The 24941-nt window shown below is 36.3% G+C and overlaps 1 protein-coding gene across 5 annotated transcripts in view; it reads right to left on the bottom strand.

The window, feature by feature from the left end:
* The window catches only part of KIAA0825 (KIAA0825 ortholog), a 252615-nt gene that overhangs the window by 221283 nt on the left and 6391 nt on the right, over positions 1-24941 (bottom strand). For 3 of the 5 annotated variants that reach the window (XM_032993074.2, XM_032993078.2, XM_032993077.2), the window contains exon 2: positions 20557-20644. The exons of 1 other annotated variant lie outside the window; for it this stretch is intronic. The gene's annotated coding sequence lies outside the window, so the exon portion shown is untranslated. Of the gene's footprint in view, positions 1-17903; positions 18019-20556; positions 20645-24941 lie in introns of all 5 variants that reach the window. One more of the 5 variants, XM_032993075.2, reaches the window with a different exon arrangement.

Below are 24941 nucleotides of genomic sequence, written 5' to 3'. Positions count from 1 at the left end.
AGGTAGGCTTTTATACACACACTACTGTGTATGAAATAATCTAAAGAAGTTATCTAAACCTAAACAGAATTTACTACTTAAGCACTGATAGATATTTAATGGAACAAACAATTTATGGGGTGTCACATTAAGTAAATGATGTATACTTGGGTAGGTGGTCTTAATTCCCAGTCTTTCTAACCTGCTAAGGCCAGAATATGAGGCAATATATAACAGATTTATTCCAGAAGACTGAAAATTAACAAATAACAATCTTAATTAAATGAAACCCAAATAATTTTAACATAAATGGTTTGACAATTAGAGAACTAAATACCAACTTTGTGTCTAAAGCTGAAGAATAAAATAAAATATCTTAAATTTTGTTATGCTAATTTAGGTTGCTGATGTACTACAGAAACAATGTTTTGGTTGTATCATAATTTCTGTTATTCACCACAACCAGCATACATGTGTAAAGAAATGTCTTCAGTAGATAAAGAAACGCATACTGATACTGTTGTGTTCAAATCACTGATTTCTAAACCACGATTTGTATAAACTGAATCTCATTATTTTACAACTCCACAAATCAGTCTTTACAAAGTCATTCAGGAGTTATAGAACTCATGACCTGCCATTAATTTCATTCAGTTAATGCCAATGTACTATTTTAGTTCTTGTATAATGAGACACTTATTTCTAAGTACTTCAAATATTACCTTCAGTATATTTCAAGACAACTTTTAAATAACTATTTATATTTTGAATTTAAACAATAACTTGTACATATAAAATATTTAGAAACTATTACCTAATACATATATTCATTTAGCAACATTTTTTCCACATATAATATTCCACAATTCAGCACAAAATGCCTTGTCTAAGTGCAATCCAAGCACCATGGCAATCAAATTTTCTGGACTGTTACTTTACAGTCAGTCTAAATATTTGAAAACTTACTTTAACATTATATGAGTTTTACCCCTAGAGCTCTCATTCCACCCATATCCAGGACAATAAAGGAAAATTGTTACCATTAGAACTACTTTAAAAAGAGGATGTCAATGTACTCGTGATTTGAAAACAGGGATATTTCAAACTGCAGCACTATATGTACAGAGAGCTAGACAAATCATTGAAGCTTTTTTTCTGATACTGCTTCTTATCTTGCAGGAGATATCTTTTTATTGCCCTAGCATCCTTGCAAAACTAAAAGGGGATGAGAGAATTGACAAGATTTTTCATCACTCAGCTTACACTTTCAAACCATCATCTTAACAATGATTTCCTTTATCTATCTTTAGTTGCACAACTGTTCCCAGCCGCTTTACAGCACAGAAGATGTCATCTGCAATCGCACAGCAGGCAGCAACAGTGATGGCAATGGCTTGAGATAATACTATTCAACGTGAAATTCCTACTGTTCTGGACTCCACATCGTCTGAATATTTAAAGTTTTTTTGGAAACCACATAGAGCTTACATAAGAAATACATTTAAAAATTATCATTTCTTGAGCTCTACTCTGACACAGTAAATGCTTCTTACACAATTTTCTATGGTAAATATCCTTTCAAACTTGTACCACTGTTTAAAATAAAGACTGGTAAAAGAAAAGGAATAAATTAAAAATTCTATCTATAAAAGCACATAACCCATTTTTGGTTCTGCTAATAGGCAGGTACTGAAGATCTCTATTTAAATTTCCCAATTTACATTTCATATTCACCTGTTTCCCATACTTCACTGACGCATACTCAGCTTTTACAAAAATACCATATTGTTCCTGTAAAAAAATATTTAATGCATATGAAAAATAGTCTTCATGAGGGTCATATTTACAAAATATTTTGAATGCCACAAATAATATTGAAACAAGTTTTACTAAAAACATCTTGTAATGTTTGCCCTACAGACTTTCCATATTTGCTGTTGTCATAAATGTATATTTAAATGTTTTATATTCATCAGTTATTATTCACCACACACATAACACATTTTCCTTTATATCTTTCAAAGAGAGATTCTAAGTCTCTATAATTAAATTTGTAACTGTATTGAATACAGTTTTTCTCCGAAATTTCGCCATTATAAGAGACAGCAAATAAGAGAGTGAGAATAAGATACAACCCACAGAGAGACTGAAGAAACACAGTGCTCATTGTGGATGAAACAGCAAGCTGTGCCTTCTATCTAAAGCAGTAATATCAGAATGCAGTGCTCTGATCTAGGGCAGCTATATCAGCCATTGAATCATGAATACTGCCTAAAGCCTTGAAAAAGGAATGTGAAAATGCACATTTCTGACAAATAGCATATGCTATTATTTTTAATACCTGTAGGTTTTTTCAAACTATGTTGCTTAGTCTTGTTTTGTAGGCATATGTACATGCAAGAATTCAGAACTAAGATCGATGAGTTCTCCCTACTGCCTCTCCCCCATTCTTTGAGTCACAAGAAGTGAAATGTTGGGAATATAAAGCAAAGGAATCAGCACTGCTTTTTTAGATTTCCTGATACTTAGGACTGGTAAGGGATGTTCAAAGACAAGGAGAGAATTCTCATTTACATAAACTTAATCAAACACTATTGGTCAAAGGCAGTGACTTCAAAAGAGGAACATGCCATCTGGAGTTGCAAGGAAACTCCTGAGGAGTTATGTCAGAAGAAAGGAATAAAGCATAACATGATTTCATAACCTTCAGAAGAGAAGAAATGGCCATTTTCTGAGTAACTCTTGAGTGAAACCATCCTACACCATCCCTGTCTCTCTGCTAGTTACCCTGTAGCTGGAATCCTATGGTGTACAAGATACAAGATTCAACATTTATAAACAAGCCATTCTTAAACAAGAAGTCCACAAACATTAAGCATCCTACCTGTGAAAAGTCAGTGGCCTTCCCTACTTTATTATTCTTACAGTTACTAAAACCATTAAGTGTGACAACAACTGTTTGTATACAAATGTACTTTTTTTTTCCTTTTTCCCTTTTCTGGCTTTCTTTAGTAGAGATAAAAGAAGGATTCAAGATGCCTCTCCTCACAGAATTCTTTTTATGTGCCTGTAGTTCTATTATATTTAACAGGCTAAAAAAATAGACAATCCTAGTGCAATGTTGTATTCTTTAGATATGGTTTAATGCCTTACCAAAAAAAAAAAAATCAGTAATTGACTTTTCTGCCATTACCACATACACACAAACACAGCATAAAATTCTCTTCTGCCATTGTCCTCAGTTAAGACTACTTCAATCAACCTCACTGTCAAACGGATACACTTTATGAATGATGGATTTTTAAAAATACTTTTCATTTACAAAAACAATTACCAATCAGTAAAGTAATCGTTAATGCAGAGACAAGAGATTCTTATAAGCCTAGTAAGAAATACCTACTGTTTTTTCTTATCAAACTTTTTTTTTTGACTACTGGTATATGCCAAGAAAATATACAATAACTGGAATAATTTCATATAGCATATAGTATTTATTTTCTACAGCTACAGCTGAAGATCACAAGTATTGAGTAAATTTTGCATACTAGTATGAGAAAATGGCCAAGACCAATAATTACCTTCCCCAGAAAGACTGCGTAGCATTGTGTTTTTTCATGAAGGACAAGAATATAAATTATCTCCTACACGTGAGAGAAATGGTGCATCTACTGCAGAATTCTCTGACCAACTGTGGCAATAAGAGATGCTGTTTAGGGATAATAAGTGAATTTTCTCATTTTCTGTCACTTACCAACTCAGAAAGAAGAGGCAACATCTTACAAACCCTCAAATCCTTCTCAGAACTATGCTCTCAAAAACACCTGCTTCAGCCTTCCTGTCTTGCTTGTCATTAATGTCTAAAACTGCACAGATTTATCAGGACTGTACTGAAGGAACTAATCTTTTAACACACTGGCAAAGAACCTAACATATACCATTTTCAACTAAAAACTTTACAAATACATACTAGCTACTTCTATACTAGACCATAAAAGCCTTTTATCTTCTTGTTTATTGGAAAAATCCTCCATCTTGACACAATACTCTTTGATGACAATGGTATTTAAAGGAAAGAAATTTCAAGACCTTTGAGGTCTTACAGTTCAGTAGATCAGATACAGAGTTGTTAGAATTTTAAGAGGAAATAGCCTTCCAATGAAAGTATTATATTTAAAAAGAGTTACAAAAAAAGTCTGTGACCACAGCTTTTATACGCTAGGCTGCATTATAGCCCCTTCACTCCCACACATTCTATTCCATTACTTCTCAATTTAAAGCCCAGAGTTTGAAAAATGTCAGTTTTATAAAAATGAAATACAGTAGCTCTCCATAGAGATGTCTCTTAAGTGGGTCCAAGTTTGTAGTTACAGTCTTAAAGGCTTGTTTAGTAGTGTAAATGTCATGGATTTTTTTTTCCCCAAATACTATTATTAAACCTTCTTACAAAATTCTACACTGGGTCATATGAAACATTTTATTGGCAACTGTAAATGTCCAATAAATTTCCCTTTTTTTTTTTTTTTAATTTAAATCTTTCATTTCTTAAATCAAAAGTTTAAATTAGCTTTTCCTGGTATAACTTAACTTGTAAAGTTTCATGCCATACTGCCCAATGCTCCTCAATACATCATTAAGACTATAGGGTAATGGAGTCACATACTGCTTCCTACTCATCTAAGATTTTCAACTTCAAAAGCACCGTTATGCTTCTGTTTCTTTCTCCTTGAAAAAGAAACCTGTAAGCAAAGTAATGACACTACTTCCTTTTAATATGTACAGAGGAGTACATATACTGGAGTATACATGACCTAGAACGTGTTAGGTATTTTCAAGCTTGCAAGACAAGGTCTTGCTTGAATGAAAAACATCTGCTTGCTTCCCCCATACTCCACATCCAGGAGTATGAAATGGAAAAATCAAGCTGCTTAGTCTCTTAGCCAAACCTTCAAAGCAGTCAATATATCAAATCAGACTTATCTTTCCATCTCCAAATTCAAAAGAAACCTTCACTACTTATTCAAAGTATACCAGCAAATTCATGATGAAGCCCAGAAGTGAGAACTATTTTGGCTGAGAATATTTGTTTACATACAAACTGTAAGAGGACAGCAAAGCAAGAGTAAATAATCTTAAAGACATCTGCATCACTTCCTTTCTGAAAAAGGCTTTACACCACAGCATAAGTGACAACAGTGACACACCACCTATAATAACATCTTCCGCCTCAGTGTCTATAGCCTTTCCTCCTTTAAAGCACAAATATGTGGAATGTAGGTTAAAAAAAAAAAAAAAAGTTATTTCCCACTCTTTTTTATACAAAACGCCTTTTTATTTAATACATTAATTGCCTTCTCACCTTCTATTCTTCTACTTCAACTTTTTTTTTGTGTTCCTGCTTTTCAGTCTACTTTCCAAAGAAAATGGGGCTTATGCAACCATTGTCTGTGCATCTGTCTTTCTCCACACTGTCACAGACACACCCTATTCTCAATTTCCGCCAAGTTTTTCAGAGGGGTAGAAAACTCAGAGATAAAGTTATAGTAAGCTTCAGGAAAACAGTTGCACAAATGGAAGAGAAATTCCCTGTAACTGACTGCTGAATTTAGCCAGAATTTGTAATTCAGTATAAGAGACAAAGCCTTAAAATATTAGGTGTTCCTAATTAAGGATGCAGTCATGCTGTGATGCTGGCAAACATGGAAAGTGATGACCCTAGATCCTTAAATGTTAGGGAGAAGATGAGGTTTGTACTTTGCAAAGATGTATGACAAGCATCAATCCTCCTGGAGTAATCACTATAAGACACACAGCTGTGTCCTGATTTCAGCGTTCAGTAATAACAGCCTGTACCTTCTGTGTAGATAATCCTTATTCTGATTTGTGCTATCTGGAGGTCTCGGGAAGCAGGAAAAGAAAGTGAGTCTCCAAAGACTTTTTGCAAAAAGGAACGGGATGAAAGTGTGAGTGAGAAATGAGCAAAATGTGACTTACGGTAAAGGCATCTACTAGCTAGGGACTGCAGAGACATCCAGATAAGGGCACTTGGAAAACACCATACCAAAAATGAGGAAACATCTCTAAAAGCCTCCCTATTGTCTAATTGCAGGAAAATGAAAGGATTGTCCTAGAACAACTCAATTGCACATAGGATGCTAGCTGTTTGGCAGATGAATCACACTTGGAATGTTTTAAACAGGAAATACCTCTGATAGGCAGAAGTGGAAAAGGCAAGATGATGGAGAATCTGAGACATTTTGGCACCATTTATACTAAACATGTAGGTTCTAAGTGGTTTTAAATACTGATGTCTAACTTCTGTCACATCCAGGAGCATCTGCCTGACTCCTCTCCTCCTTGTACCAAGGAAAACGATGAGAGGCTATCTGTGGTCCATCAACTTACTCAAAGGCATGATTAACCTGAGTTGCAAGTTCTGTGTGAACAAATTATACTCAGAACACAGCATGAATGACCAGTGGAGTTGGGGAGACCTCAGCACACTCAAGACAGTGTTTTAAAACAATCACAGAAGGTATTTCCTGACATGAAACCTCTTTGAAAATGTCAGCTACTGCAGTCAGAATGGTCTGCTGACCGAAAGGATGTGGACGTTGACAGAACAAAGTCCCAAGGCAGGATTTCAGGACTCAGGTTATGATTAAATCCCGAGGTACAGCTTCATCAGGCAGTTTTGAAACCTCACTCAGAATGAGAACCTGAGTGAGCAGCACACAATATACTAGTCAGAAAAATGCTTCTCCGATGGATCTCAGAACCATGTCACCCTCTCCTTCTGTGTTTCTGAGTAAGTTCTCAAACCATTTATTTGCATATTGCTGCCTCATGTTGCATAATAAGTTATGCAGAAACACAGGCACAGAAGAAGGAATAAAACAACAAAAAAGTCAAGAAAACGATGGAGGTATGTGTGGATTCTTCTTGAAAATAATGAGAAAATTAAGTGCCAAAACGGCAGAAGACGTGAGACCCCCCTGACTACGATGCAGTTGAGAACAGCATCATTGTTTAACATAACCGAGAGAGACTGAAGCAATGCCAGGTACACAGTGGCCTAAACATTAATACATAAAGTATGAGAAATGGGAGGGCATAACTGCAAGGGATATTGCCTTCCACTAGACTGCTTGCCAAATGCTGCCCTCCAGGTCTCTCCCACAAGAATTCTAACTCCTTCAGCTGACAATTAAAAATCAAATCTGGGTTGCTTAATAAAAGCTGTTCACTCGAGGACTTCCACCTTAGTCATCACTAAAGTTGGAAGATACATGAGAAATAATACAAACAATTAAAAAGGATGATCTGGTTAAGGCCTATGTGTTCTTTCTTATAGAAATTCCTGTGCAAAGTTGGATAAATTATCAAAATAAAAATGTCGTTCTGTGACGGAGGTTGTTACTCATTTTCCAGGTGCTTAAAATGAAACATAATCATGTTACATTTCTAAAAATTGCCAGATGACTTACTAATACTTGTCACACAAATAAGATTTTAAAAAGATTATAAAAGAGATTTTTAGATAGTACTATTTCTCGGTTTACCTAACAAATAGGCAGCTTTTAATTACCAAAATGGAACAGTACTTTCATTTTTACTTTGAAAGATCGTTACTGAAAATATTGTTTACACCTTAACTTAGATATATTCTTCAAAACAAGTTTTCCAATATCTTTGTAATTAAGCAGTATGCAAGATGCAAAAGTGAGGAGGAAGGCAAGGGAGGAAAAGGGAAAGGGAGTTGTATATCCTTCTGATTTGTTCCTCTTGCTTTCATTTTTTCCCCTTTAACAGAATTCTTAAAGCCTACTTAAAAATCATACTATTGTACTAAAAAGTCTGTATTATGTCACCTTCAATTATATTGAATACATTATTGATTATATTGTGAATGTTTTATCTAATACTTTGCACATCAAATTACTTTAAATAATCAACTTTTTGTTCTCTTAAAAAATAATATTTGACTACCAATTTTTTCAGTGTTCACTTTTTTTCAAAAAAGATGAAAGTGAGGCACCGAGAGTAGTTCTTTAGATAAGTCAATTTTTCTTTAAAACTCCTGTATTACATAAGAAATAGTACACTTCTGTAAATAAAATCCAATTCAGTAAGTCATATACATTTTGCAAATAAAAATTTTAAATATTTATAAAACTTTTTTTTAAAATTAGCATTTTATAAATAAAATGTCATTTCTTTCTCTCTTCATAACCAAATGTTGCCACACTGACAGAACCATCCAATTACACCAGTTGTTGGCATTCCCCAGGGTTATGGAGCCTTTCAAATTATACGATGCTTTTCACTGGCTGTGTTCCTCACATCCAGCTGCAACTCTACTGAATACGGCAGACTAAATGGGCAAGCGAATCCTCAAAAGTCCAGTTTTCTTGCCTAGCATTTCATTCTATCTACCACAAAACTCTATTCCCTAGACTTCCATGTTAGCCAAAGCATAGGTAAATTGGACAACACACTCTGGTTGCCATGGTATGAAAGATATAAAGCATGGGTGTTATAAATAGCTCATCATGAGAAATTAAGATCAGATGTTTCTGTGTTGGGAGCCTGAATATTGAAAGACCATTCAGACATAATCTCAGTACAGTACTTAATAGGGAAGATGTAAAAACTAAGAAAAATTAGATAAACTATAACTTTAAAGAACTATTACATAGTTTTTAGAAAGATGATTACAAGAGCAAACATTGATAGTTCATAAATACACACTTTCTTAAACTTACACACTTACACACTTAGGCTTTCTTACACTTATACACTTAGTCTTTCTTAAACTGTTGTCGTGGTTTAGGCCTGGTTGGCAGCCAACCACAATGCAGCAGCTCTCTCTCCCTTCCCCTCCAGCAATGAGAAGGGACAGAGAGCCAGGCTTGGGGTTCGAGATAGGACTGGGAGGGGGAAAAAATCCCCCTTTATGATCACAAGCAAAAGGCAGACTCGTTAGGGGAAGAAAAAAAGACATACATTTATTACAGACACTAACAACACATAACAGAGTAGGACAGTGAGAAGCATTGCCACATCTTGAGAACACCTTCCCCCCACCCCTCCCTTCTTCCCGGGCTCAGCTCTGCTCCCGATATCTCTACCTCCTCCCCCAGGGGCGCAGGGGCAGGGAATGGGGGGTGCAGGCAGTGCTGCCACTTCCTTCATCTTCGGTGAGGGGAGTGTCCGAAACTTGTTCCTCCTGCTCCATCGTGGTCCCCCTCTCACAGCAGACAGTCCTCCACAAACTTTCTCCGACATGAGTCCCTCCCACGGGCCGCAGCGTTCCCCACACTGCTCCGTCATGGGTCACTAACTTCCTCCGACTGGATTCTCTCCCACGGCTGCAGCCCTTCCCGAGCTGCTCCGGCGTGGGACTCCCCCGCATGCTGCAATCCTCCCAGCGCTGAATTACAGCAGCGGGGCTGCCTTTTCCCATGAGACCCCGGCCTTCTTCGGGCACAGAACCTTGATTATGCCGAGCAGGAGCAACAGGCCATAAATCAATGTCTGCTCCACTGTAGATCTCCATGGGTGGCAGGGGGGGCCGCCCTGCCGTCTCCCCACAGGATACAGGGGGGTCTCTGCTCCGGCACACCTCCCCCCTCCTTCCTTCCTCCGTTCCTCCACTGACCTTGGTGTTCACGCAGCTGCCCCAACTCTTCCTCGCAAGTCCCACTGCCCGTCACCACATCCCTTCTTAAATACGTTATCGCAGAGGCGCAGCCAATGGGCTCAATTTCCCAAACAGAAGTGGAGCTGACATGGAGCTGGGGGAGCTTCGAGAAGCTTCTCACAGGGGGCCGCCCCGATAGCCCCCTCCCCTGCCACCAAAAAACTCCACCACTCACTCAACCCAGGACAACTGTGTAAGTTAAAGATCTGGAAAAATAATTTTTTTGTAGCACCGATTGTTTTTTAGATTATTTTAGAAAGATATCTGTGTTGTGTTCATGTTATAGTCAGATCATTTCAAATAGCTGACTAGAAGAAAATACAGGAGGGGAAGGTTTTAGCAAACCTGTGAATCCCATTCAAGCCACTACTGGAGTTCTGTACAACTTTGTCGTTCAGTAAAAAAACCACAAAAACTGTCTTAAATATTTCCAAGCATAAGTGAGCAAATTTTCTGTTCCTTATTTTGAGACATATTTATGAAAAGTGTATTTCTGTTTGAGAACATCTATAAAGTCAAAGTAAGTCTCCTGGATTTGCTAAAGTACCACAACAAAGGCAGAAAGAATACAACTGTTCTGAATCTCCTAGTTTGCCGTATGTTGGGAAAAAATAGATAGTAACTATCAAAAAAGAGGCAGCCCAAAAAGATATGTAAGTGGTTCTGAAAGGGTATTTGTTAGCTCTCTAAACATCCAGCTAGTATTTCTACCTTGGAATAGCTGCTGTATGACTGAATCTCAAGATTTTTCATAGACAACCATATATTCTTGTACTCAAACTTAACTGGAATCACGGTTTAAAGAAGGAAGGCAATAAGATTCCACATGTAACTTATCTTGGCATCCTAGACCACAGCACAGTTTGTGGCCAACAGCTTTTCAATCTACAGGCCTATTTCAGCTTCAAAAAGCTGTGTCATAAACCACTATCTGAAACTGAATACCCTCAAGGACATGGAAAAAGACAAGTTAAGCTAAAGATAAACAGAAATAGAAAAGACAACTCTTGACAAACTTTACTAATACTTACCTCACTTATGTGGAAACTCAATCTCCTTGTTCATGTAAACTTAGTCTTCCAGCACCAAATAGTAATCAACACAGATTACAGTATTTTTTGCATTAAGCTTACATTTTATTAGTTAAAGTTCAGCTTTTAACTGTAATCAAGATAAAATGTAAGACTTGATAAACACAAAGTATTTGTAGATCAAACTTTATAGCTCTTTTCCAAAAATATAACATGAAACATGGTAAGAACCCACACAATTGGTATAAACAAGGAAAAGAAGAAAACTTAGGCCTTGTCTGGGTTATAGTCCAAAGGACTTTATCCTTCAAATTTTAGTCCATTTACTGACAATAAAGTCTACTCTCATTTGAAGCAACTCTATCTACTAATACCACATATTCAATGCCATCTTTTTCACACATTCTCCTGTTGATTTTGACTCAGTTTTTAGACTTTTATTTCTCAGATCTAACATAAATCACCTGTAGTTTCAGGCTGCTACTCCTGATCCCTTCTTAACATGCAAGTTAGTTATCGTGCTTGCATCGTTATAATGGACACCAGAATAGGTGCCAGAAAATAACTGTAATTCTCTCTTGAGTAACTGGTCAAAAAAATGTAATTAGAGATTTTTTATATTATAATTTAGGAAGTCAGCACAGGAATCCCTTCGTTCAGATACTAATTTTTAGAGCTTCTCTGTTTCAATAAAATCTCAGTTCAAAACTATTAAGAGGTCTCAGCATTTTCTCAAAATCCTTGTGACATATACAGGAGTCCCTGCTAGACAAATAAGAAGCAGAGCCTCTATGATACAAAAATAATTATGATGGGGCAGTAACATTTAGTAGAGAAAAATACAAAATGCTGATGTTTATCACTTTTTACTCAAATTCATTTAAGCAAAATTTCATTTATATGGCTTCCAAAATGTGGAAATTTATTTCGTCAGCCTACCAAGATGTTTTAAAAATACTGAAAATGTTTATTTAGTATAATGCCCTTGCTTTAAAATTTTTTTTCTGCTCACATTACTTAGATATTTCAATAAGCTTTTAATTGCTGGTATCACAAACAGGCAGTAGATTAACATGCTACCTCACAAAAATATAGCATTAGTTTCTAGGTCCAGTGGTTCTAGAAACAACAGCCAACACATACTATCAAAGCAAATCGGTCCTTTGCATAAAACACTGACAGAAACATAAAGGGTAGGTTATCCCTTAGAAATCATCATGGAGTGTTTAATCACTGTGTGTGCTAGATTTAGCTGACCATGGCCTCTGTAAGGGCCCACCAAAAGCCTTTGGAGACCTTTTTCTCCATTTCTTAGGAGATGTCTTTAGGAAAGATTCCAGGCTCTTGCCCTTACCTTTGGCTGAATGAACCTTTGGGGAAAGGAGGGGGTGGAAAGTGAACTTTTGCTAATCACAAATACCGGTACTACGTTATGATTGTTTCTTTGGAAAAAAAAAAAAACAAAACACCTTTGCCACAACTGAAAGCTCTGCAATAAAAATTATTTATACAAGAAAAGGTGTCTCAGCTAGTAACTGAACTACACATTTCAGTAGGAACTGAAATGCTAAATTACATCTTCATAGAATAACCTATGCCAAAATGTAAGCAAGCACATGTATCACACTTGCAGTAAAAATACTACATTGTATAAACTGTGAAATGCATTTCTGTTGCTTATATTAAGAATAACTCAGTACAACCATTTTGCACTAACATGAACAAACAATGAGAAATCTGAAATTAGCTCTGGAACTACATAAAATAATTCACATTCACTTTTGCCAGGAGCATCTCTTCTGATCTGCTGTGTTCTGAATCTCTAAACAAACATCTTACCTTTTGTTCTTGAAAGCACTGTAAATACTGAAATGCTCAGGTTTGAGTTTATTATTTCTCTCTCCTTGCTCTTCAGACTAATTCCACAGACAGCCATTTGAAATGTAGCCTGATCCAACTAAGCTCCCCTTTGATGAATACTAGACACCAGGAGACAGATATGGATTCCAACAGAATAGCGATGTTTTCAAAATGATGAGTAATATGGTAAAATCTGCACGTTCAGGAAGGGCAGCACTCCTCCAACACTATCTAACATAGAGGAAGTCCACGCAAACAGTAAACTGAATTCTAAATGTTCCTCTAATTAATTATCCTGTAATTTGTGCTATTTTTTTTTTATTTCTGCACTTGGAAGTACTTGTGCACACAAAGCAGTTCAAGAATGCCACCACAGAATGACAACATGGAAATACAGAAGTAAGCATGTAGATAAGTAGTTAGGATTTGTCACTTTTTGTCCCCAAATGAAATTCATTTACCATGGGGAAAAAAGGAAAATCCTTCTGATTTCCTTCAAGATGACTGTCTTTCACTTGTACACTTTTATCACGATTAATAGTTAACAATAGACTACATAATACACAAGTATAACACAATGGTGTTTACAATGAATTACTCCCTAACAGTAGCTGAGGGAGGTAACAGAGCATCTGTATTTCTAAGAACCAGTAATGGTTTGCCACGAAATGGCTGATATCTGGCTTGCTTCTCCCTCTCTCTGGGTAACCCCACTTGTCTCCAACTTCTTCATTATTGTTTTTTTGTTGGGTTATGAACTGCTGTGGCTCAAGTGTACTCTGTCACCTCCCATTTGGTATTAACATCAGAACACAATCTCACAGCTGCAATCTACTGGTGAACCCATGCTTCTAGGCACAGCAAACCCACCTCTACCATTTTAAGTACAACATAATTAATAGTTCCTTGCACTGAAAAGAGACACAAGGTCACTAAAACAGCATAACTGCTGACAGTGAATAAGCATCCTACAGCACTGTAACTGCTAACTACTACCTGTGAAAATGTGTAAGCATTTTGTAACTCAGCTAAACAGAAGCACACAACTGCAAAGGGGAAAAAAAGAAACTTATGGTATGGTTGCACTCAAGAAACATGTGTAAACAAGAACATATGCAAGATTAGACAAAAGTATACAAATAAGGCTGGATATATGTCTGTTGGAACCAGAAGAATCCTGCAGAATAAACAGAAAAGATGCCTGGCAAAACCAGAACCAGTCCTGATCCTAAAAAATAGAACCAATTATATTGAGAGCAAATGAGATCCTCCCTATCTCTTTGAGGAGGAGGCTAAGAAGCATAAAATACAAAGGAAAAAATCTGGGGGGAAGTTGCTTATTGGGTTCATGCCTTCCCTCATTAAGAGGTTGAGGCTGGCTGCTTCAGTAAGTAAGACCATCAAGGACCCAAACCATCAATGCTAACTATGCTTTCTGGTACTATATACTCATAGTTTAGTAAAACTTGTTAAGGACCAATTGTTTTAATCTTATGTGAGAATGACTGGTAACAACTAAGAACTATGTGTATTGTTTATTAATGTCAAACTATTAAAGTATTCCTTCAAAGCGTGAAACTGGCCTGATTTATCTGTCTTCTATACATTACCAACACAGCCATCTCTAACTCCTTAAATGACAAATATACACACACTTATACTCAGTTGCAAGGGTCACACTCTTGTGAGTAGAGTTCAATTTCTACTTCTGCTAGACATGACTAACTCCACTAAAGAGCACAAGTTGGGTAAATCGCCAACACCTGTTCTTTAAATTTGATAAAATGGGAATACTATTTCCTTCCTTCTCTTTCATTTGTCCTACTCATATTGTGAGATCTTCTGATTAAGAACTGTCTTGTACTATGCCTAGCATCAAGCACAGCTGAGGCACGTCCTCAGGTTGGTAGGTACTGTTTTTATCAAGACAGAAAACTGTAAATTCTAATCTGACTTCTTGATAGTACAAATGCATGCTTCTGCAACTGTGCATTTCTCACACAGGAGTAGCTCACTGCTGCATCTTTTACCTCCCTCTAATATTGTCATGTGGACACATTTTCAATCCTCTCCCATTTCAGGGTGGTTGCCTGTGTTTCACATTCTCCCCCTCAAGCCCACATCAGGGTCTGGCACCCTCCCCTCACATCACAAGTTTCATGTGCTCTATTATCAGAGCACTTCCTTTACCACTGTCCCCACTGTGTTTTCAACACCACCCTATTCTCTCATGACAGTTACTTTGCAAGTCTGTGAACAATTCTGCGTAACCTCTTTTCCCTCAGTCATTCTGCTCCCTTACCCCTTTTGTTCTGGGAGATGAATCACTCTGGATGCTAATATGCTTCACTGCTGTAAAGACAGGTGAAGATGAGAGACAGGACTTGCTATACTGACATGGCTTAACTGTTCAAATGTTGCATGACGTTGTTTGAAACAGACGAAGCTATGGCTATGTTAAACAACAGCAAAGGCTTTCATGTGTCACCTATTTTCCTTTCAGTTCTCTACTTTCCTATGAAATCCTAAACTACACTGAAAAGTGCCCCAAAATTGAATTTTTTGCTAAGTTCCCTTATGGGAAAACAGAAAAGGAAACCATATAGAAATGAGAACAACCTTCAAACTTGACTAATCTGATGTCTTACTTCTGAACTAAATTGACTATTCAAAAATTGAAAGTTTACCTATATAACCAAGAGATAAAACAAAGGATTAGGATTAAATAATACATTGTATATTCACTAGACACCAAAAGATGCATACAGTGTGCGGCTAATGTATCTTCAGCAATTAAAAATTCAGTTATATGAATATTGCAGTAATTTAAGTTTTTCAATTATTTATCTCAAAGTGGCAGAAAAGATCACTATTTAAAAATAACATGCAAGATGCGGGTCATGCAAAATTGATGTGAAACAGCAATCTTTAAGACTTGTGCTCAATTCATGCAAAACTATTAATGCCAAAAAATTCCTACAAAAATTCAAGTCATTGTAAAAAGAAATTTGATAACCTGTTCCATCAATTCTTAATCCTCAGTTTTATTCCCACTGAAGTATACTAGCAAGCTGTATGAACTCAAAAAAAAGGACAGAGAGTTGCTCCTTAAATCAAATCACAAAGGAGAAAATTAAATTCTTTCTGAACCACTCCCTTTTTCCTTCCATTTGTCCCTCTAGTCTTTCATTTTCTGCTACACTCCCCTTCTCAAATTTCCCAATGAAAATAAATGCTGGAATGGCTTCGTGTTAAGTCAGGAAAATCATCTATAACTACATTTTACTGTATTTGCTGCTTAACATATCCCAACAGTGAACCTAACATTTAGAATCTATCATATCAACATAGTCATCATGATCCAAGCTGCAAATAATAGAGAGTGTCACTGTCAATTTTGTTTTCTCACACTTCCTTCCCTTCACTTCATCTGATTTTAATAATCCCTGTCAAACCACAAACAGTCCAAATTACCTTCTTGACACAGAAGCTTTCAAGGAAGAGACAGAATCTCAACTTTCATTTAGCGACTACAAAAGCAAGCTGTCCGACTGGACAAATATTATTTCCACTCTTGACAATCTCTACAGTAAAGCATGCTTTTTAATTTTCACTGAAGCTGCCAAGGGTTTGAGATAAGCTTCCTGTTTAGTGTAGACTGACTCACAGGATTAGCAAACCAACAACTGTAATTGTATTTAAAGAAGCCAGCATTTTCAAGTCAAAGAAAAAATTGCTTGCAAAAGGTGACAATTGCATGTCATAAGCTAACTGAATTAAGAAAAAGATTATACAAATAATTTCAATTTCGTAGATCTCATAGGATCTGTTTCAAGATCATTTTACATTTCTAAGATTGACCAAATGGCTGCTGCTAACATGTAATATAAATCAGAATTTCAAGGAAGACAACTTTATATTCAACTACATCAGCAACAGTCTAGAGAAAGGTTAGCATTTGACAACAGGAAATATGTTCAAGGCAAATAAGCTTCTGCAGAAGGATATGATCTGTAATCATTTTCCTCTCTGTTGGCTTGTCTTCAAAGTAAGGTTGATAACATAACTCGCTACTTCACATATATCAGTTTAAAAATAATTGATTTCTCTGATGAGGCACGGTATTGCATAATTAGCATTCTTTTTGAAGTTTATGTGGATTAATCAAAGCATAATACATTTTTATAGAAAATATTTTCTTCACATAGACACACCAGTCTCTCTAATCATCTGGAAGTCTATTGCTTCTTAATATTTTGACTTATTTAAAGTTGCAATCAGGTTTTGAAGTGTTACTAGCTATGAAAAAAGAAAACAGAATAACCAAGATGCTTCCCATCAGAAGCCTTATCTGAAGTTCTTGTTTAAATATCTCAGACTCCCTGTCCCATGCACAGGTGAATTTAAGAATAAACAAAGCTGTTGTAAAAGATTATTTGGTAACTAGTCAGAATACACTAAAACAGTAAAAGCCTATCTTTGAGGAATCCATAAAATCACTATGAAATACAGATATATGCCTAGATGGTATTTAGAGTTCTACATCAAGAGAATTATGCTTTCGACTAATACATCAGCATTTTAGTGTTTTAAAAGTTTGGGCTGGCAAATGGCTCTCCATAATAACTCATCTTCATGCCCTGACAACCTCCTGCTTGCCTTTTTATTTTGTTTTCCTTCTTAGTGAAGAGTAAGAGATTTAACAGTTTACTGTATTTTGCTCCTTTAGCACTGCTAGTCAAAGTACAGCAGTACATTGATTCTACCATGGGTCTGCATCACATTGGACCTCTAGGTTCTTTTATTCTAAAAAAAAGGGTCTGATCAAAAGATCACTTAAAGGAAGAAAAAAACTTATATAAGTAACACACTGATGAATGGTATTCTCAGTTCTAATTAAGAGGACATGGATTTAAGCCTCTTTATGCGAAGTGCTTAGTCTTGACTTCTAGTAAACTACCAGTTTGAATCCAGAGCAGAACTCATAACTGATACCAGCAAGCTTTATTCACTAAAAAAAGCACAGATTATATTTCATTTAGGGTTTAAGCACTACCAAACACAAAGGAAGGAGTAGATAGGGAAGACATCTATATAACAATATATTGAAGTACAAATATCCTGGTTGATATGAAAGTATGTCTATACCACATCAACTTAACACTAATCAAAATAATTGTACAAAACTAAACCTTGTGTCTAACTGGTTTGCAGTTCTGTAACTATCAGGGAAGATAGATTTTAAAATTATTTTTAAAGACAGGATCTTCTTACTAATTCATAAGCCATATATAAATTGTTTTTTTAACTAGTGACTCAGAGGTAGCCTTTACCTTCCCAGAGCATCCCCTGTATTTCGATCCAGTTTTGTCTCACTTGATGACTTACATTATCAGATGTTACATCCTTATTTATTGGCAGGAAGTGCAAGTCAGCACAACTATCATGCTACAAAAGCAAAAAACAATGCATAACCAAGTGGCACTTTTAAAGGATATTTATCCACAATACCCTTTCATTGCTGCTGAAGAAGAAAGAAAGGGAAATAAAGAATAGTTATAGTGAAATGAACATCCATCTTCTCAAGGATGTCTTAAACTATACTCTCACACTCCAGCCTGAAAGTCCTTATTGCAGGGCAACTAAGCATCCTGCAGCTGTCAGCTCATGAAAGAAACATCTTGTACTCCATGGTGAAGTTCATTTACCCCTATACTGTTAAGTCTGTATATACCATGGAAATGCCATGCAGGTATGATTCAAGGAGAGTCATGGAGAGCTCTAATACATTTTACCATATCTTCTGGAAAGATGTGTCAAGAATACTACTTCAAAATATGATAGAGGCAACAGTGTTAAAAGTTGGGAGAGGGAACCATAACAAAATGCATTCACACAGGGGAAAATAGATCTTTCTTTGGAACCAGACCAGGTCATAAATTACTGTGTAAAAAGGACAGACAATCAGCTGATTTGTGATGCAGAAAGGGCTTCCTTCTCCCTGTCATCTTAAACAACTACTGTAAAGATATTATATTAAATTCTCTAGTGCAGAAAGCACTTAGCCTTTGGTTTCATGATTAAGAGGGCAAGTGTTCATAAATATCTTACGAGTGAACACCATGCGGTGTGTTATTTCTTGCATAATTACAAGGCTCAAATGAGTTGTGCAACCAGCCAAGAAGTGGAACTACAGTGTAAACAATGTGCACTACTTGCCTATCATGAAATAAATCTTTTGCTTCAGTACAAAACTGGACTGAAAACTGAAGATCTAATTTATTTTTTTTAAGTAAGACTACATTTCAAGTTTCTAGAGGGAAAGAGTGGGGACATCACAGACTGAAAAAAAAGGAGTAAAAACTTTTTTCTAGGGTCACAGTAACATTTTTCTAAATTTCTTTTGCCTTATATTAATTTTATAGCATTTTGCAGCTTTTTTAAAGTTAAAAATTAATAAGCCATATAAGATTCAAGCTGGAAACGTACATTACAATCAAATTTTTAAGGTTCAAGCTATATATTTTTTAACTGCCTAAAACTAAGTATAGTAACAACTCTAGCAGAATATCCTTCAGAAGCATGAGCTGTGACCAAATCTATTTTTATATAAGAGTTCTAGAGTGAACCTTGAGTACAAGTTTCAAATCTATTCTATTAATCTGTAAGATAAATTATGCTTGTTGTGACCCAGCCAACAGCAGGTGGTCCCAGCCTAAGATTCCCTTCACTGGTAAACCACCAGGGAACAGTGTGGAGGATGTTACAAGCACAAACAAAACATCCAATGAGAAAAATAGTTAATGGTATATATTCTGAATAAAGAAGAAAGAGTTCAGGGACAGAAAAGGGAAGAAGCATTTACTGAAACAACATATTCTTCCTAGAGAAGCTGGTAATAAGTGACATTACAATATCCCACCTCATATTAAACTTTGGACCTGAATATTATTCAGAAACTTTAAGTTTATTCCAAATAAGAGAATCAAAAGTCTATTGCTTTGCAAGTGCGTATCACGGAATGGCATGGAACAAATAATTTGATTTTTAATATTAAGGCAGACTGGAATGATTTTTCCATTTTTTTCTTCTATCACAGTATGCACCACGGATAAGTTTATTACAGGAAAAGAACTAAGCAGGCTCTATTCCTCACCACCCTCTCTGTCTGCATTACCTGACATAACTCACATGCTCCCAGTCAAACTGGCATAGTAAGAATTAAAAACATTGTAGAGCCTACTATTTGTATTTCAAATAATCCACTTCTTTATCTGTACTACTGAATATAGGTCCCTAAACCACTTCTTCCTGGAATGATTAAAAGTTTTAATTCAAGTTAGATCTTTGTACTACTAGGCACTAACAGCAGCACAATAAAAAGAGTGGAGACAAATCAATTGATTGTAGAGAGAAAAGAGTTTCAGACAACTTGAGAGACAGTCCACATTTTCTGACCCTTTCTTCACAGGGTCAAGAAAGCTTCTGTATATTGCAGAACAGACTGTATTCTGCTCTAAGTGTAATAAATATTAGGGACTGTTGCACCTAAGCAAATGCGGCAAAGTATAATATGCATTTTGGTCTCAATTACCTTCTGCAATAACTGTGTAAGTCCTTACTACAAAGAGATACCTTATTCAGACTTCTTACAAAATTACACTAATCCAAAGTTCATACCTATCCATTTCTTAACAGTTAAAACAGCTAGTCAATTTTTAGAGCTGCTGTAAAGAGCAAGAATTTACAAAATGGTTAATCAGAACAAAGCTTGTTTGGAACTTTTTTTAAACTCCTAAATTTAAATCTCCTACATTTTCTTGAATCAATAAAAATTCATATATATCCTTGATTAGTACCAACAAGCACTTTCTTATAATCTTCACAGGTCTCATCTAACCATCCAGTTAGAACTTTTTAAGCATTCATAGTTTATAGCAAGTCAATTTCAGAACTTAACAATGTACAATTTATATATAAACATACCTTCAGTCAATATGTTCTCGCTGTAACTGAAATCTTGTTTTCATTTTTAAGGGACTATGCATAACATTCAGTTAGTTCACCCATGATCCTATGTAAAAGGAAGGTATTAAAAATTACTCATAGGTAGCATTTGAGTAACAAACATTTTGACAGATAAAAATCCTAATTGCTTAAGTATTATGTAAAATTGCTTGTACAGCATAGTAAGCTTCTTAATTCCACTGGTAAATAATAGTCCACGTTCAAAATGTTAAAAAAAGTTTTAACTTTAGGAGCCTCCATTTCTCTTGATACTTATTATACAAACCACGGTGCTACATAACACTTCATTTTGTTGTTCCAAAGGTGTAAGAGCAATGGAGAGAAGATACGTAGAAGATGGGAAATTATAAGGCCACAGAATACCCCAAAATAGCATATGGCAGCTATAAGAAATGCTTAGGGAAGATCCACATAGCTCTGTAGTTTCATTGAGAATAATCTACCTTGTGGTCACCCACCTGTAGAACAAGCAGCTTAGAAAACAGAAGAGGTAGAAGTTTGAGATGAACATTCCATATATAAAGGTGGCTTATAAGAAAGATGGAGACTTTTTACCAGGACCTGTATGACAGGACAAGGGGCAAGGGTTTTATATTGAAATTGGGTAGATTTAGGTGAGATCTGAAGCAGAAATTGTTCCCTGTTTGGGGGGTGAGGCGCTGGCCCAGGGTGCCCAGAGCAGCTGTGGGTGCCCCCTCCCTGGAAGGGTTCAAGGCCAGGTTGGACGGGGCTGGGAGCCCCCTGGGCTGGGGGAAGGGGGCCCTGCCCGGGGCAGGGGGGGGCACTGGGGGGGGCTTTGAGGTCCTTCCCAACCCAAACCAGTCTGTGGTTTTATAACTCTATGACTGTATTAGAAGAACTGAAGATTGACTGCTGCACCTGGTAGTGGCTGTGGACACTAACCATAATGAATCAAATCAGGTAGCTAAAAACTAGCTTGGCAAAAATATCCTACCAACCTTCTGTACCAGGCACTTACCCTCTGCAAGCCCATTTATCCCCATTTACCAGGCAGCTGTATAAGCACTGATGGTGGCATGGAGTGTGCGACTGCAGTGAGTGGCTGGTGCAGGCCTGCCCACTTGGCAGCAGTGCCAGTTTGTGCTAGATTTAGTTAATAAAACTATGATGTAAATGATAGATTGCCTACATTAATCTTACAGACCTTGAGAGATTATCTCTACAGAGGAATTGAATGGATTGTGTTTACACATGCATGCTAACATACCTGAATAGAAAAATCCATTTTGTTTAACAGCAACAAAATAGGAAGCATATATAAGAAATAACAGGAAGTATCCTGTTCACCTGCTTTTGTTTCACGATACTTCAAGTAATTAAAAATATTTTTACAAGGCTTTCTACATGTAATAAACTCTTGTTTTATTAAGTACTGTTTATTGAAAGTGGTTCTTTATGTAGTAAAGGATTGGGAACTCTTAGCACTTTCCAGGGTTTTAGCTAAAGTTTCCCAGAACTAAAATTCCTGTAGCTCAGAAGTTCTGTAGAAGAATCAGCAAAGACAAGAGCAAAGGAAGTTTAAAAGAACCGTATGTAAGTTTGACAATGGGGTAGCCCCCGTTCTTTGACCAATACTTTCACATCTGTGTTTTAAATTAAGAACAAAGCCTGTGCTTTTTCCATTGCTCTTACTACTTTTCTGAAAACAGAGGCTATGCAAAAAAACTGTATCAAAAATGACAGTAAGGTTGTAACTCCAGCCCACAAAAGCCAAGAAATTTAAAGTTAGTCTGACATTCAATCCTTAAATCATGCAATTGTGCTTCTTTTTTAAAAAGCAACAATGCAAGTTAATGACAAGTTGTCAGCCCTAACTTTGAATTGCCTGAAGTTTGTCATTTGGTGTTTGTGTCACAACCTTAATGTTATTTAAATGTAGTTTTTAGTATCTATTATTTAAAAAGGTCTACTTTACGACAGCAAAAAGCTTTGATGGAATAAACCTCAAAGTACACTGTAGTGCTGGTATGCCACTTCATTAGAAGTAGTGCATAAAACATATGCTGTTGACAAATCTAATTCATTGAAGGTGAGGTAGATGTACTTTAAAACAACTGGATCGCATCATTATCTACGGTTCCTTTTATAAATTATTCTTCTTTTCCCTTTTGACTGAACTTGTCAGTGCTCCCTTTTCAGACTGTGAATGTTTTTGCCTTAAAATTCAATACCTTCAACATGTTTGGACAAGTTAAATAAGTAGCATATTTGCTAAAACTGAAATTGTAAGCAGAAACATTCACACTGATAATTTCAGCTATATCAACTAATGAGAAATAAAATTAAGCAATGGTGTATAAAAGTTTCAGCTTTATCAAACATAAAATTTAAAAAGGAAGAACAAATTAGAAAGTACAACAGAGTAACATTCTGGCAGCATTTTGCATTGCTATTCAGATGACTTGGATCTGATACTGAATTGAATTCTGCAAGAGAGAAGATCAGGCACATCACAGAGCTGACAGCTAGCTGACATATTTAGTTATAAAAGGAAGAATTGCTAACTATATCACTCAGACTTTCAGGTAAAGACCAATATTGCTGTAGGAACTAAAGGCTATAGAAGGTCTATAAATAAAGTTAACTTGGTATTTGAAGCATGGCCCGTAAGGGGTGAACTCCTTGAGCAGCCCTCCAACAGATAAAACACATATAACTAGTCAAAAACTGATCAAAATCAATCTTAGAATATTGTTGTCTGTGAGAATGTGTAAATTTTTCTCCTCGGCCCAGAAAGAATTAAGTCCTTCTAACACTGTGGTCTTTAAAACCCAAATCACAGTGCAGGAGTTTCACTGCATCAATTAAAAAGTAAAGTGAGAAAGAATGCTTTTGAGGACTAAATATAACACTAGTTATGGTTAAATTCCACTAATCACTTATTCAACAGAATTCTAAATTACACTATAGACAGGGAAACTGAAAAAAGAATCAAAGATTCGTAATCAAGGATTCTTTCTGAAACATAATTTTCTTTTTAATTCCTTATAAAGTGACCTAAATCTATCCATTAAAAAAAAACAAACAAACAAACAAAAAAATCTTTGCATAGAATGCATTATCATACTTCAATACGTCAATACTCTGTACAAATACTTTGCAATGAATTAGTTGGATTAGAAAAAAATTTACCTTGTTTAAGAAAAGCCCATGTTTAGCACATAATGCCATGGTATGTATTTCTATACAGACACATGTACACATACATATTTTTAACTAGATGTGGTATCTCAGATTAACTCTATATTGTCTCTTGCAGAGACAAATTCATTCCAATACAACATTTATCCTGAAAATGTAAGAGGTGGACAATTTGCTTAGAAAAAAAATAGTATAGGAGTAACTTAAATATGGAAACACCTCTGAATATAATTCACTGAGGCCTATTTTCTGCCTCCACGGATTGCAGCAAATCAGTTTCTGCAAGCAACTCTAAATGTTTAAACTGAAACCTGACAGATTAATTTACCACATTTCAATCAGCATCTACGATTTACCTCAGAATATTTACATCATGTGTGTCCAATATGCTACACATGCAATACTCCTAATTAGTCTTCCCATTAATCCTCATCCTGCTCTTTTTTTGTTTTGTTCCCTCTCCTGCCATACCGTCTTTACAATCCCATTAGTAGAAGTCATCTTTGTTTAAGCTTTCCGCCACCAAAACATGGGAAGAGTTGGTTGCAGATGGACAAAAGTACAGCAGTACCTCCGCTTGAGGAGATACATCTCAACGGCCACCTGTCTCTGGAATTCCTCAGTAAACCGAATTCAAAATCATTATAACATTCCTATTACAGAGATGATCCCCATCCCATTGACTGCTGGTACTAGCAACTCTTCTTGTAATTTTTTAGATTCTGTGCAGGAGGCTTGTGTTTACCTCTAAACAACAGGGAAGTGGGTACCTGAATTCTACTCTGGTCTGCCTAATAAATCCCCAAGGATGCTGCTGGGAGCAGGGAGGCAGGAAAAGGAGAGAAACGGGGATTGGCATCCTTAGAGAGCTTGTGCTTTTACAGAAGAGCCCATAATGCCTTCCCAAAGGAAGTCTTCATGCTCCCCAGCGTTTCCCAAAAAGATGCTCTGTTCCCAGTCAGGGATTTCAGTCCTGCTTTTACTTCAGCCCTTACTGATGATCTTTACAAGCAATAATGTTGCTAACCACACAGCCCTTCTGTCAATACTGGCACTCCAGATGGGAGAAACCGCTGACAGCAAAAAACTTCTACACTAATAAATGTCATTGCTTCATTGGGAAAGTGGAAGAAAAGAGGGAGAGACCTTATCTATGTCACTGCTTCAAAGGAAGACTTTTA

The sequence above is a fragment of the Tyto alba genome, unplaced genomic scaffold, assembly GCF_018691265.1.
Source record: "Tyto alba isolate M040663 unplaced genomic scaffold, T.alba_DEE_v4.0 Super-Scaffold_13, whole genome shotgun sequence".
NCBI lineage: Eukaryota > Metazoa > Chordata > Aves > Strigiformes > Tytonidae > Tyto > Tyto alba.
This window is presented reverse-complemented; position numbering and strand designations above follow the sequence as displayed.